Here is a 12,348-nt window from a genome sequence, read left to right as displayed (position 1 = left end):
AAATAGGATGCAGGTTTGTAAAAATCATTTCTACTTGGATTCTCATGTTGTGTATTTCCCGCTATGTACTTTGTACATGTATTAGAATGCATCTTTTATAGTTGTACATTAAAAAAAATTAATTTTTTTTCTAAAAATTAGTTCTTTCTAAAAAAGAGTTCACCCAAGGTCATCTCCGTTTAACTTCATTTTTCATTACCATATGGTTTGCATTTTGGATACCCATACATACAAAGCATTCTCTAGGAAAAAAAAATATACATACACATACAATTATAAAAGTAATATAAGGTTTTACTCAGACTACACAAGGATGGTTCTAATTCTTACTGAAACACTTTTCTCTTAGCTTTTCTAACACCCAATCTCTTCAATATTTTCCTCTTGACTCTCTAGCTGTTCTTTCTCAGTGTCTTTTGTGAGCTTCTCCTACTCTACTCAAGCTTTAAATTTTAGAATTCCCCAGGGTTAAGTCTTGGCTCTTTTTCTTAATATGCCCTCCCTTGATGGTCACATCCATTCACAAAGATGTAAATACCACCTGCATTCTAATAATCCCCAAATTTATACTATAAACCCAAACCTCTGCTAAAAATCTCCATTACTACATAAAAGTCACTTTGTCCAAAAACTGAACTCCTCTTGATTTTCCTTCCAAACCTGCTCCTTCTCTAGACTTCTGTGTCCTCCACCCTGTGGCTCATGCCACCAGACACTGAGATTATCGAGGACACTTTCTTGTTCCCATCTTTAATATGTCACCAAGTCCCCAAATACATACTACATGTGTCTACCTCTCTTCATTTCTACTGTCACTACCCTAGTCTAAGTCACCAACATCTCTCACCTGGACTAGTATTTATCATTGCTTGAGGCCACTGTCTACCTATTCTCTTCTCCAACAACCAGTGGGGTCTTTAAATTAAAGGAAACAGACAAAAACCACAACTATTACTCCTCTGCTTTAAAACTCTTCAATAATTTTCCCTTGTTCTTTAGAACAAAATTCAAACTACCCAGCCTTGAATATTCTGACCTGCCATTCCTCTCCATCTTCATCCTGTGTTCTTTGCTCCCCTCTCCGTACTACAGCTGAGAACTGTCTTCTTTCCGTTCCTCCAGTAAGCCAAAATCCTTACTGCCCCAGGGGTTTTGCACATGCTGGTTCCTCTAACTGGGACACTTTCCCTCACTGCCTGCCCAACTAACTCTGACTCATCCTTTGAGTTTCAGCTCAAATATCATTTGTATTTCGAAGAGGTCTCCCTAACCAACCCCTGCCACCAAATTAGTTTCCTCTTGTAAATTCCCTCTCATAGTATCCTTTTCTTCCATATCACTAATTATAATTTATAAGTAAATAAATACATATGTATGTCTATGTGTATATTAAATGCCTGGCTCTTCCACTTAAGTTGTAAAATTCATGAAGACAGGGACCACATCGGTCTTGGTCACCCCTGCATGGTCAACACTTTGCATAGCATCTGGCACATAATGGATGTTGTATAAATACTTGCTGAATTAACTAATTAGTGAAAAGTCCACTTCTCCACTAATACAGCATTCTTAGGCCCTGAAAACCACTATAACAGTGTTTTATCTTTCCAGATATGAAAACATGCTTAAAGGGAAAAGGGTTCAAACATGAACATATTTTAGTATGTTTTTCTAGTGCAAGTTTTTACATTTGAATTAAATCTAATAAAAAAATTGTTTCAGAAAGATAATTAAATGGAAGCAAGGACTACAGAATAATTAAAATATAGTAAAAACTGCTTAGAACCTGACTACAAAAAGTAAATGTTACACAGAAAGAGGCCTTTAACATGTAAACTTTCAAAAGGTTTGAAATAAACATTTGCTGAGCATCTATTATGTAACAGGCCCTGTGTGACATAATGGAGGCGAGTCATGTCAGTAATGACTTAACAACAGCATTTTTTAAAACTATGACAAGTTTTAAGAGGCAGTTGATAAGAGAGATTTCTTCAATGAAACTGTAATTATAAAATGGTTAATTTTACTACATTAAAACTTAAAATATTTTACTTAGGAGTAGAAAACTAATTTTATTTTGTCATTTTACAAAGGTAAATTTTTAATAAGCTGATTTAAAGCCCCCTAGTTAACACTTTCAGAGGAAGAAATGCAGGTTTTTGTTCAGTCCTTATCATATTAATTGCAGTTAGCTGCAAAGTCCACAACTGATTTTCAGCAAGACAATGGTTTCATGTTTATTCAATTAATATAGGCTCAGTAAGAATAGAGGACCAAAACTATCATTTCAACTGTGTTTTAATTCACTGCATTATATATCTATTTTAAAAAGACTTTTTTTTCCTTACACTTAAAAGGAATTCAAAGTTCTCCCAGTAAGTTCAACACCTGGAGAAACCTCATTAAGAGCTATTTCCTGAAATTACTGCTTCATTGTGCAAAATAAGGGCTTTATAACCTGCAGAAATTAATGTAATGTGCACTAATGCTCAGGACGCACGGTGGCACTGGGAGATGCTGCCATGTTATTAGTTTAATCAGTGTTTCCATCAAATGAATGGAGTCTGGGAAAAAAAAAATCCATGCCTAAAAGTCAGGGTTTAACAGGGATTTAGAGAAACAATGAATTCCTAATTTCAACATTAGCTGAGGAAGACTTTAAACTTATTTGTGCTCTCAAACTGTCTTTAATTCTGGTAGCTACATGTCAAGGCATAAATGAATGCTGGTCCAAAGAAATTAAAGTGATTAAGGAATCTATTGATTGCTATAGGTGGTAAACTGTATGAAGGACTAGGACTCTTTGGGATGGAAAGGGTAATGCAAAAAGCAGGTTAGAGTGCACGGTAGAACAGTGATGAAAGGTATGTCCTACTTGTTGGCTAAATTTCAAACTTCTAGACTTTTAGATTTACACAACAAAGGCAATACAACTTAAAATTTGAGATAACTTAGGACACATTATTTTAATGTGTATACAGAAAACTTCAAACTTATAGGAAGTGGTGTAAAGCTAAATTTATGACATAGTTTGAAGAAGGATTTAGCTGATTTTTATGTATATTTTGGACTTAAAAGTAATTTTGCAAATATATTTGGGTGAGGATAGAGAGTAACTTTTTAGGGTTATTATTACAAAGGATAATAATGAATTCTTAAAAAAACATCCTTTGAGTTAGCTGCAAAAATATAAGAGTTTGGACCAAATACTGAAATTCTTTTGCTGCATATTAAAATTTGCCACTGACTAGTTTTCAGATGAAAGGTTTAGTCTACTGCTCAGAATTCAAATCTGCCTCATGCTCTGATAGTAGCAATTCCAGGGTTTCAAGAACTTTAACAGTCATGCTCCTATTTAAGGGAAAAAAAGGAGGTTCTCCACATAGTAATTCAATTTTAACAGTCTTGATTTATTTACGCTGCCTTCCTATTTTCCCCACTGACACAGGAACTACAAAGCATATTCATAGTTCTCTTCAGGCAAGACCTGGTTAACCTACCTTTTGTCTGGACAAATACGTGGAATATGAACGTCTTTATAAGTTTCTCTAACCAATCAATGGCCGGCTGGGTCATTTCTTCTTCTCTTCATGAATTCATCATCATTCCAAAGTGGCAATTTTAAAATCCTATAATTTCTCAGAAGATCACAAAATACCTTGGTATGTGCAAGGTATGCATACTATAAACTCAGTTTCCACATTTTTCCCACATCAAGAAATACCAAGTGCTTTTGACCTTAACATAAATGTCCAGACTTTCTAGTTACTGTTTGACTTGCTATGTTACTAGAAACACCATGAGCTTCCTTGAGAAAAACAGATCTTGAAGAATTTAAGTTTCAAGAATATTTCTGACTGTTTTCAGACAGCCAAAGGAGCTGAGGTTAAACCATATTGAACAAGAGTAAATAATCAATTACTTTAAACAAACACTTGCTGAACCACCAATGCTACAAAGGACCATTTTACTTTGTTGAGCACTACATGAAAAGGGCAGGAATCGGGGATGGGGGAAAATGCCGTATCTCACTTGAAGTTACAGCAACTTACTGCTAATATGATGAATTTCACCGGGACCTGGCAAGGTAATGACAGTGAGATAAAACTCACTGCCTGGTTAAAAGTCAAATGCCTGCTGATGCAGCAGTTCATTCCTAAGTATTTGTATGGTCTCATCTGGGGTCTTTCAAGTTAAAAATTTGGTATTTTAACAAACTGCTAATTTCTTACTTTAAAAATACATTAACCTAAACTACTTAAAGTATAATGTTAACAAGCAACATCTGAAATATTTAAAAATTTTTAACTTGTTTAGAAATTGTGCCTGAATAGTGGTGCTGGGAAGAAAAAAAAGATTTCTTACCCTTCTTTCTAACATTTCTGCCACTTTTTTCAGGAGTCCAAACGACATGATTTCATGCCCTCTGACCATGTTCCTTTTTATTTCCTTTTCCCATTCTCCATTTCACCTGGCAACTCAATCTCAACTGCGAGTTCTCTCTCACCTGGGAATGTTGACCCTGAAACCAACAGCTCGACCTTCTCCTGCTACCATATAATTCCAAATGCAGCCACGTCAAGGCATCTGTAGCTCATAGCAGATTTCAAAGAAATGCTGGCACTTTACTCTCAAGGGTAAAGACAGTGCCACTTTTGAACATCAGCAGCATCCCAGAGAAGATAAAGGCTGGGGATCCTGGCCTGTAGAAAATACAAAAGCAGGAGAAATGCGAAAGAAATGCCTACATGTGTTGTCAGTGAGTAGCCCAGCTCTAGAAGTAGCTCAGAAAAAGGGCAAATTACTGGTAAATCTAGAGACAGAAAATTTTCTTGATACATACCATTTGGTTACATTACCATAGCCACAGCATATTTAGTTACAAAACAAATAAAGTTCACTTATAGTCTTTGCTTAATGGAAGTTTTTTTAGATCCATTTTGCAATACCTAACATTGATCCAACAACTCAGTGTCAATTGACCTTGAACAATAGTCCATTAACTATTACGAGGTCCTGGATGAACCAGTGGTTAGCATCCAACTCAAACAGACACCATTTAAATTTTACGACTTGATGAGTACAGCAATGATTTATTTTTTGGCATAAGACACAGGGAGAATAATCTTCTGTTTTCTTTCATTTTCAAGTTCAGTTAGTTAGATCCCATACTGGAAAAAGTTCACAAAGTATACTAATTCTTCCAGTGCCTACACTAGGCCTTGGTCCTATGATAAACATTTTTAAGAAACTAGATTAATTTTTTTAATTAGCTAACTACTGTTTTAATATTCTAAGACCCTTTTATCACTTCAAAATAATTATAATCCTGTATGATCAAAATGACATTTTCCTGTTAGCTTGGCTTTCAAACCCATTTTCTCAAACTAGACATAAGAAACTGGGTCATGCTGTTGCTTTAAGGTGAATAATAAGAAAGTTGTATTAACAGTTGTGGGGAAAATGGAAGTTCTTGTGACAGGACCCTCACCTGATCCTGAACTACTTGATGATGTAACTGGCCTGCTGCTAGGCTATCGCTCCCACACGGGTGGGCAATGAGCTATTACTGACTGAGTCACTATAAGGAGCTCTGCCCAGGGCTCTGGGGGAAGCGGAGACGAAGGAGGATTACAGACATGCAGACTGCTGGATGAAATGTGATTCTAGTGCTCTCGACCACCTTCAGGAGAATAAAGCCAGGTATAAACCCTTTCACCCCAAGAACATTCTGTTGTCATTTCTTGATCTCACTGAATCCAGAGTGAACTTGTCTGGGGCTAAAATCCTCAGGCAAGACACAGTATATTTTCCTTTACATAGTAACGGTTAATGTTTATTGATGACTTAGTGTATGCAAGTGCTGGGATGAGCCTTTGACAAGTATTTTTCTCATTTAATCTTTACAATGACATGAGAAATTAGGCATTTTATTCCATCTTAAAGATAGGGAAACCGAGGCACATACTGATAGTAAGTGACTTGCCAAAAACCAACAGCTAATTAATGTTATATAAATCAGATCTGAACTCTGGTCTCATGACCTCCAGATGTCAAACCTCTGGCAGCAAGGGTGGACTGTTTCTCACTGGGATCTCCTGCTGTAATTCACACAGATAATTTACAGAAAATGATTTGGTTGGATTAGCCAAGAGGCTTACTCAGGCTAGCCCTCTACCTCGAGATGAGTTCTGTAGTCAAATCTATAGATTCTTATTGAGAGCATGCAGAAGAGATGGGAGGCAAAGTCAAGGGAACAGACTTTATTTCAAGGAAAAAAATATTAAGGATTCAAAAGAAGCAAATGTGCCAGCCTTATATTACAGTGTATATTCTATAATTTTTCATTAAATTTGGTTACTGTAAAATTATGCTACCTGCTACATTCCACACACTAAATTACTATAAAAAGGTAATATGCCAAACTTCAAGGAGACCAACTTAACAAACTGATAAGTTAACAAGCAAAAACAATCATTTTCTGACAGATGAAAATATAAGGGTAATTAAAACTTAGTAAGTCCCAATGTACACACAAAAATAACAACAACCATTGGTATGTCATCAAAAAAATAAAACTGTCATAGGTGAAATAAATCAAACAATACTGAGTATTTCCTACTGATTTTGTTTTTCACTTCTACTGTGATGGTTGGTTGTTTTCTCCAGGCATTTTATTCCACAACATGACTAAACATTATTTGCTTTGGAAATTAAGTAATGGGTGAAACAAAACCCACATTTAAGAAATGGTGGTGGGCCTGGGCAGAAACCTCAGCTCTCTGCTGCTGAGTGAGCACCCATTCTGTGCCCAGTGCTGGGTGGCATATTTTACATGTTAGCAGATACAAACATCTCAGCAGCCCTACTGAGATCATGTCATCATCCTCCTTTCACAGCTCAGGAAATTGAAGCCCAGAGAGGTTAATTAGCTCACCAAAGTCCCAGCTGGCAAGAAGCAGAGCTGAGATTCATATCCAGATGTCTAACTTACCTGACAGTGGAGTTTTCCCCTAAATTAACATATAAAAATTATATATATTTTTTAAGCTTAACTGTTTTCTTTCCAATGGACAACAGGATTCTCAAAATGTAGCTTTAGAGAACCCGGTGGGCAGGGGTGCAGCCAGGCCAATGGAAGGAACACCTTTAAGGAGGGAGGCACCTACTGTGCCTGCAGAAGCCACAGGGTCTGCAGGGAAACCAAAGGCCTGGTGACCAGTGGCCATCCCGCTTGTCTTGAGTTTGTTTCTCAACACGGGAGAATGAAGAGTGACTGGCTCTTCGGGTAGCCACTGGAAGCCAGGCTCCGGCCATTCTGGATGCATCAGCAGAGGATGACATCTGCCTTCTGAATTGTGAAAAAGCTCAGAGAGACACAGTGACTCTCACCTCAACACACTGAGGAACATGTCTGTCGGTTCCTATGTTACCTTGTTACTCTATAAGAAGAGATGAAGAAACAATTTTAGGCTTCAAAGAAAGAGAATTCTTAACAAAAAAAGTAAGAATTTTGGAAGAAACAGGAAATAGGTTAGATGAATACATGTTCTGTGAAATGAAAACAATAAGGGTTATCGTGTACATCAGAAGGCCTGTATCAAGAACACAGATTGAAAAGCACATTGGAATAAAATAAATAAAGACAACCAAATATGAAAGTATTGAAAGAACAGATGCAATCTAAATAAACAGAATTCCTCCTTCTAGAAAGCTCAGAGGTATAGAAAGTCAGCAGGTGAAGAGGCATTGAAATCTACCTTCCTCAAACTGGGAGGTAAAATGGAGCTGTGGACTGAATACCCATAGTTTTTAGCACAAAAACTGGAACTCAAGAGGAAGAAATGCAGTGATTTCAAAACTGAGCTCAAATATCTAAAGGGATCAGTCTCAGGAAGAGTATCTGAACAGCAGACCTCTCCAAAAACCAAGCTTCTCAAGTCATAATGTGCAGCATTTATACTGGAAATTGAGGAGAGAAATGACTAATTTATATCTGTGACTCAAGTGCAGCCTGAACTACTAAGAGCATTGAAAACCCCAAATGCAATCAGGAGAGCCCAAGGGAATGCACTGAAGTCACTGAGGAGGACAGCACAAAAATCCGGTTGTCTCATTTTATTGCAACATTCAAAAAACAACCTTCTCTCTAACCAAATAGCAAAGCTCTTTGTAATACATACCACCATTACCACTTTACCAGGAGACAGAAAAACTTTATTAGAAAAAGCAATTCTCCAACCAAGGGCAGATAATGAGAGATCTATTTCTAATGATGGATTGGACAGCATTTCAGGAACACAACTACTATGGCAAAAATTCTATGGAAGATATTTCATGTGTGACGTCCTAAAAGGAGTGAAGAAGTCTTTGGGGGACCAAGTGTAAAACTTGAGGACCAACATCATCAAAACTGCTTTTATAGGAATTAATTCTGAAGAGACTCACATCTGGAGATAAAGATATGCGATCTTCCTCAGTGGTACTCCAATAAATGTGTATAACAAACTAAAAGTGGACTTGGATTTAAAGTTTAAAGAAGTCTTCAGCATGCATATAGATATAGAAATAGAGATATATGGATAATATACACACATACATTGTGCCTTAAGAAATTACCTTTAAATTATACTTTTTTTGCTTCAAATCTGAAACCATCACATGTTATTTCTAGCTCTAATATCGGCACCCTCAAAAGTGTAATGCTATCAATCACCCAAAGTCAACTTTTCTCTTTGACCTTGCAACAATATTCATTTAAGGTATAATCACTCTTCATAGACAAATCATTGTCTATTAAACAGTAATTTATTTGATGTGGTCCTGGAAATTTTTTATATCATTGGTTTTATGAAACCTTAGTGCTCCATGACAGAAACTACTAAAATAATACCACCCTGTTCACAATATATCCATTAAACACACTTTTAGGAGTGTAAGTAAAACATGTTATAGTCTTATATTTACTACATAATGCAATTTAATTTGAATGAAAATACTTTTTGGTATTAGAGTCTTAGGTCTTAGCATTGTGGGAGATTGCAAAGTAGTTAATGCATTTGAGATTTCAAAAATTGCTTTTTGAATGAAAAATTAAAGTTAGATGGCATATCATTTTGCTTCAAAAATCAAAAGATATATCATAAGGTAGTAATGCAAATTAATGGAAATGATAGGCAACTGTTTCATTTTAAGGGGGAGAATGGAAAATTAAAAAATCATAGAAACCTTTTACCCCAGGCACTGGGTTACAGCATAGTATGGCGAAAGGCTGCATTTTAGCCATATTCCTTATAACCTTGAGTATTTATGATGAAACTTCTGAGGCATAGTAAGATTAAAAGTAGTAAGAGTATCTACTTTTCCGTATCACTGAGAACAACAAATCTTTTGAATTTGCTTACATGAAAGCCAAATACGGAGAGAGATTTTGCTCTGGTAAGTAAAAGCATCAATATAACTTAATTAAATAGAGAAGACAGTCTCAAAAGCACACGCTTCCTACATTCATGAACTTACTAAGAGTTCAAATTAGTTTAAAATTCTTAACAATAATAAATAAAGTTAGCTACAACCCCAAGGTACAGGAAGCAGAGAATTCCTGGGAACTGAGAGAAGAGTCACATCTACACTAGGGTAAATCTAACAGTTTAATTTGATGTAGCATTCCCAAATCACACTATAGTAGACTCAGCTCTGAGATCTCCACGAGTTAACAAGAGTCTCCCCCTAGGATTACAGAACTAGGGACAACATCTCAAAAGGAATGATCTTATTTAAACTACAGTAACTTTATAATAACTTTGGTAATAATAGTATGGATCACAACTTTTTTAAAAGCTGGGGAAAAATAACTATACTTTGGAGTTAAAGCATACACTGCTGAAATCATAACTATAACAACAACAAAAAAAGGGCAATTACATGCCTTTGAAACTGCAAGGAAATTAGAAGTTCAGAATGATCTACAAGAACCAGAAATCACATTAATATTTTCTTTTCTAAAGAGAGATATTCATATTATGTATATTAGAAAGCTATAATTTTATCAACACGTGGGAAATGTCTCTTGGTGTGTAGTATCTGGATCAAGATGGTTCCAAGCTACTAATAGACATGGAGTATGTTAAGCATTTAAATTCGTAAGTATAAACAACTCGCATATTTCCACAAACATTTAAAGAAAGGTTCAGGGACAGAATTGAAAATTAATAAGGTATCTTAGCAGAATACCTTTAATAACTTTAATTGATATGACTGGCTAGTAGTAAAAACTGTTCTGGGATTAATTCTGCATGATATCTGGCAACATACCATGCTGCGTAGGCATAATTAACCACATATTGCTGTTTTCTGTGTACCATTCATTTCATATGATCATATTAATTTCAAAGAATGAGCAAAGTCTATTCTAACAAGGGGATCACAATTCTAATTTAGGAATGAGAAGTTTACATTGGTTCATTTTGTTTTCTAGGATAACAATTGCCATGGCTGGTGAAAGATATTCCTACTAAACCACAAAGCAAATCGACAAAGGAAACGCATCAGAGAAGCACCCAAAGTGCCTGCTGTCAGTGCACACTGAGAGTCCAGTCCTATCTTCAGAACCATACAGCAAAACCACTGATGCCCTTCTGAGGTTTAACTTGGCACTCAGCTCACTACCCAGAGATTCTGGAGTCTCCTGCCAGGTAAAGGGCAAACATACCAACTGGATATGGTGCACTGCTTGCTGCTGTTTTAAAAAACAATGCCAGATTGTAACACTCTTTGTCCACAAAAATGCTTGACATTTCTGGCTCAAGGCCTTTTGGGTCTAATAAATGACTCCGTTTCTTATGACAGAGGTTTCTTTCATTGATGGATTTATTAAATAAATAAGTAGTTCATCAGTTTACAGAATGTGTTATTTCACACAATTTACTATGAAAGAACTAGCAGGTGGTACTATTAAGAACCATCAGTAGTAGGAATTGTTTCATAGATGACCAACTTAATCTACGCTTGGAATGCTGCCATCCTTTATAAGGTTTTTCCATACAACACAAAGTTTTAGTGCCCATCTACTCAGGGTGTTTATAAAATCCTTGTGCAACTTTAAACTTGACCTATCCCACTGAACTATATTTTATGGGACTGTGTGAAAACTGCTGTGTATTCATCCAGACCACATTTTTTAAAGGAACTTCAAGCCAGGATCATGAATGCAATTTATGAAATCACTCGGCAGCAGCTGGAGAATGTTTTCAATGAGGTGGAAAATCAGACTGAATGTTGGATCACCAGAAAATGGTGGTTATGTTGAAGTCTATAAATTTAAACTGCAACGTTAAAGTCTTATTCACACTGATTAAAGTCATTTTTAATTTTTTTCCTGTGACAAATACAACAAAGATTAAAGTTTAAAGTTAACATGGAAATTTTAAAAACACCCAAAATGGCTATGATGTTATATATTTCCATTAGAAATCTTATTACTTTTCTCATGTTAGAAGACAAATATAGCAACTCATTAGAAAATGTTTTATAGGACCTTTATAAAGGCTAACACATATTTTAGGGATCAATGATTCTCTAATTGAGTTAGATCTTATTTTAAAATTTCAATTATGCATAAAGATACATATTTGTAAGCAAACCATTTCCTAATGGGTTCTGAAAGGAGAAAAATCAGTATAAGAGAGAGATTGGTTAACATGTTAAAAGAGAATGTGGCTAGATATGATGTAGTATCTTGGATTCAATTCTAGAAGAGAAAAAGGACATTAATGGAAAACTTGGTAAAATCTGGACAGTCTGTGGTTTAATTAGTGGTATTGTACTAATGTTAATTTTCTAGTTCTAACAAATCTACCATGACTGTTTAAGATGCGGATGAAGGATATATTAAAAAAAAAAAATCTCGTAATAGCTCCACTTTTTTGTAAATCTAGAATTATTCCAAAATAAAAACTGTCTTAGTTTTTTTTAATGTGATGAGAATATTGGTTGCTTTGTAATCACCTTTTTCTCTACCTTTCCTATACTTACTGACTGCAACAGTTTATTTTCCAAAATGGGCCACAGCATCCCCCAGCACTTGGGTTCTTTAGCAATATTCCCCCATTCAGAGCTGATATTTATCTATGTCCTCGAATCTGGGAACACCTTGAGACTACTTTGGTCAACGGAACATCATGGAAGTTATGATGTACCAGTTCTGGGTGTAACTCTTAACTGGCCTGGCAGCTTCTCCTTCCTGCCTCTCCGATTAATGACTCTTAGAACTCAGACAGTATTTTATGAAAAACCCAAGCAATATGGGGAGGCTATGAAAAGGGATTCTTTTTACCTCCTTAGCTTGAG

At 35.8% G+C, this 12,348-nt stretch overlaps 1 protein-coding gene across 4 annotated transcripts in view; it reads right to left on the bottom strand.

The window, feature by feature from the left end:
- Nucleotides 1-12,348, bottom strand: part of UMAD1 (UBAP1-MVB12-associated (UMA) domain containing 1) — a 245,432-nt gene that overhangs the window by 151,709 nt on the left and 81,375 nt on the right. The gene's annotated exons all lie outside the window — the stretch shown is intronic.

This window comes from Manis pentadactyla, chromosome 7, assembly GCF_030020395.1.
Source record: "Manis pentadactyla isolate mManPen7 chromosome 7, mManPen7.hap1, whole genome shotgun sequence".
NCBI classification, from domain to species: Eukaryota; Metazoa; Chordata; class Mammalia; order Pholidota; family Manidae; genus Manis; species Manis pentadactyla.
The sequence above is the reverse complement of the archived record's forward strand: the minus strand, read 5'-3'. Positions and strand labels throughout refer to the sequence as shown.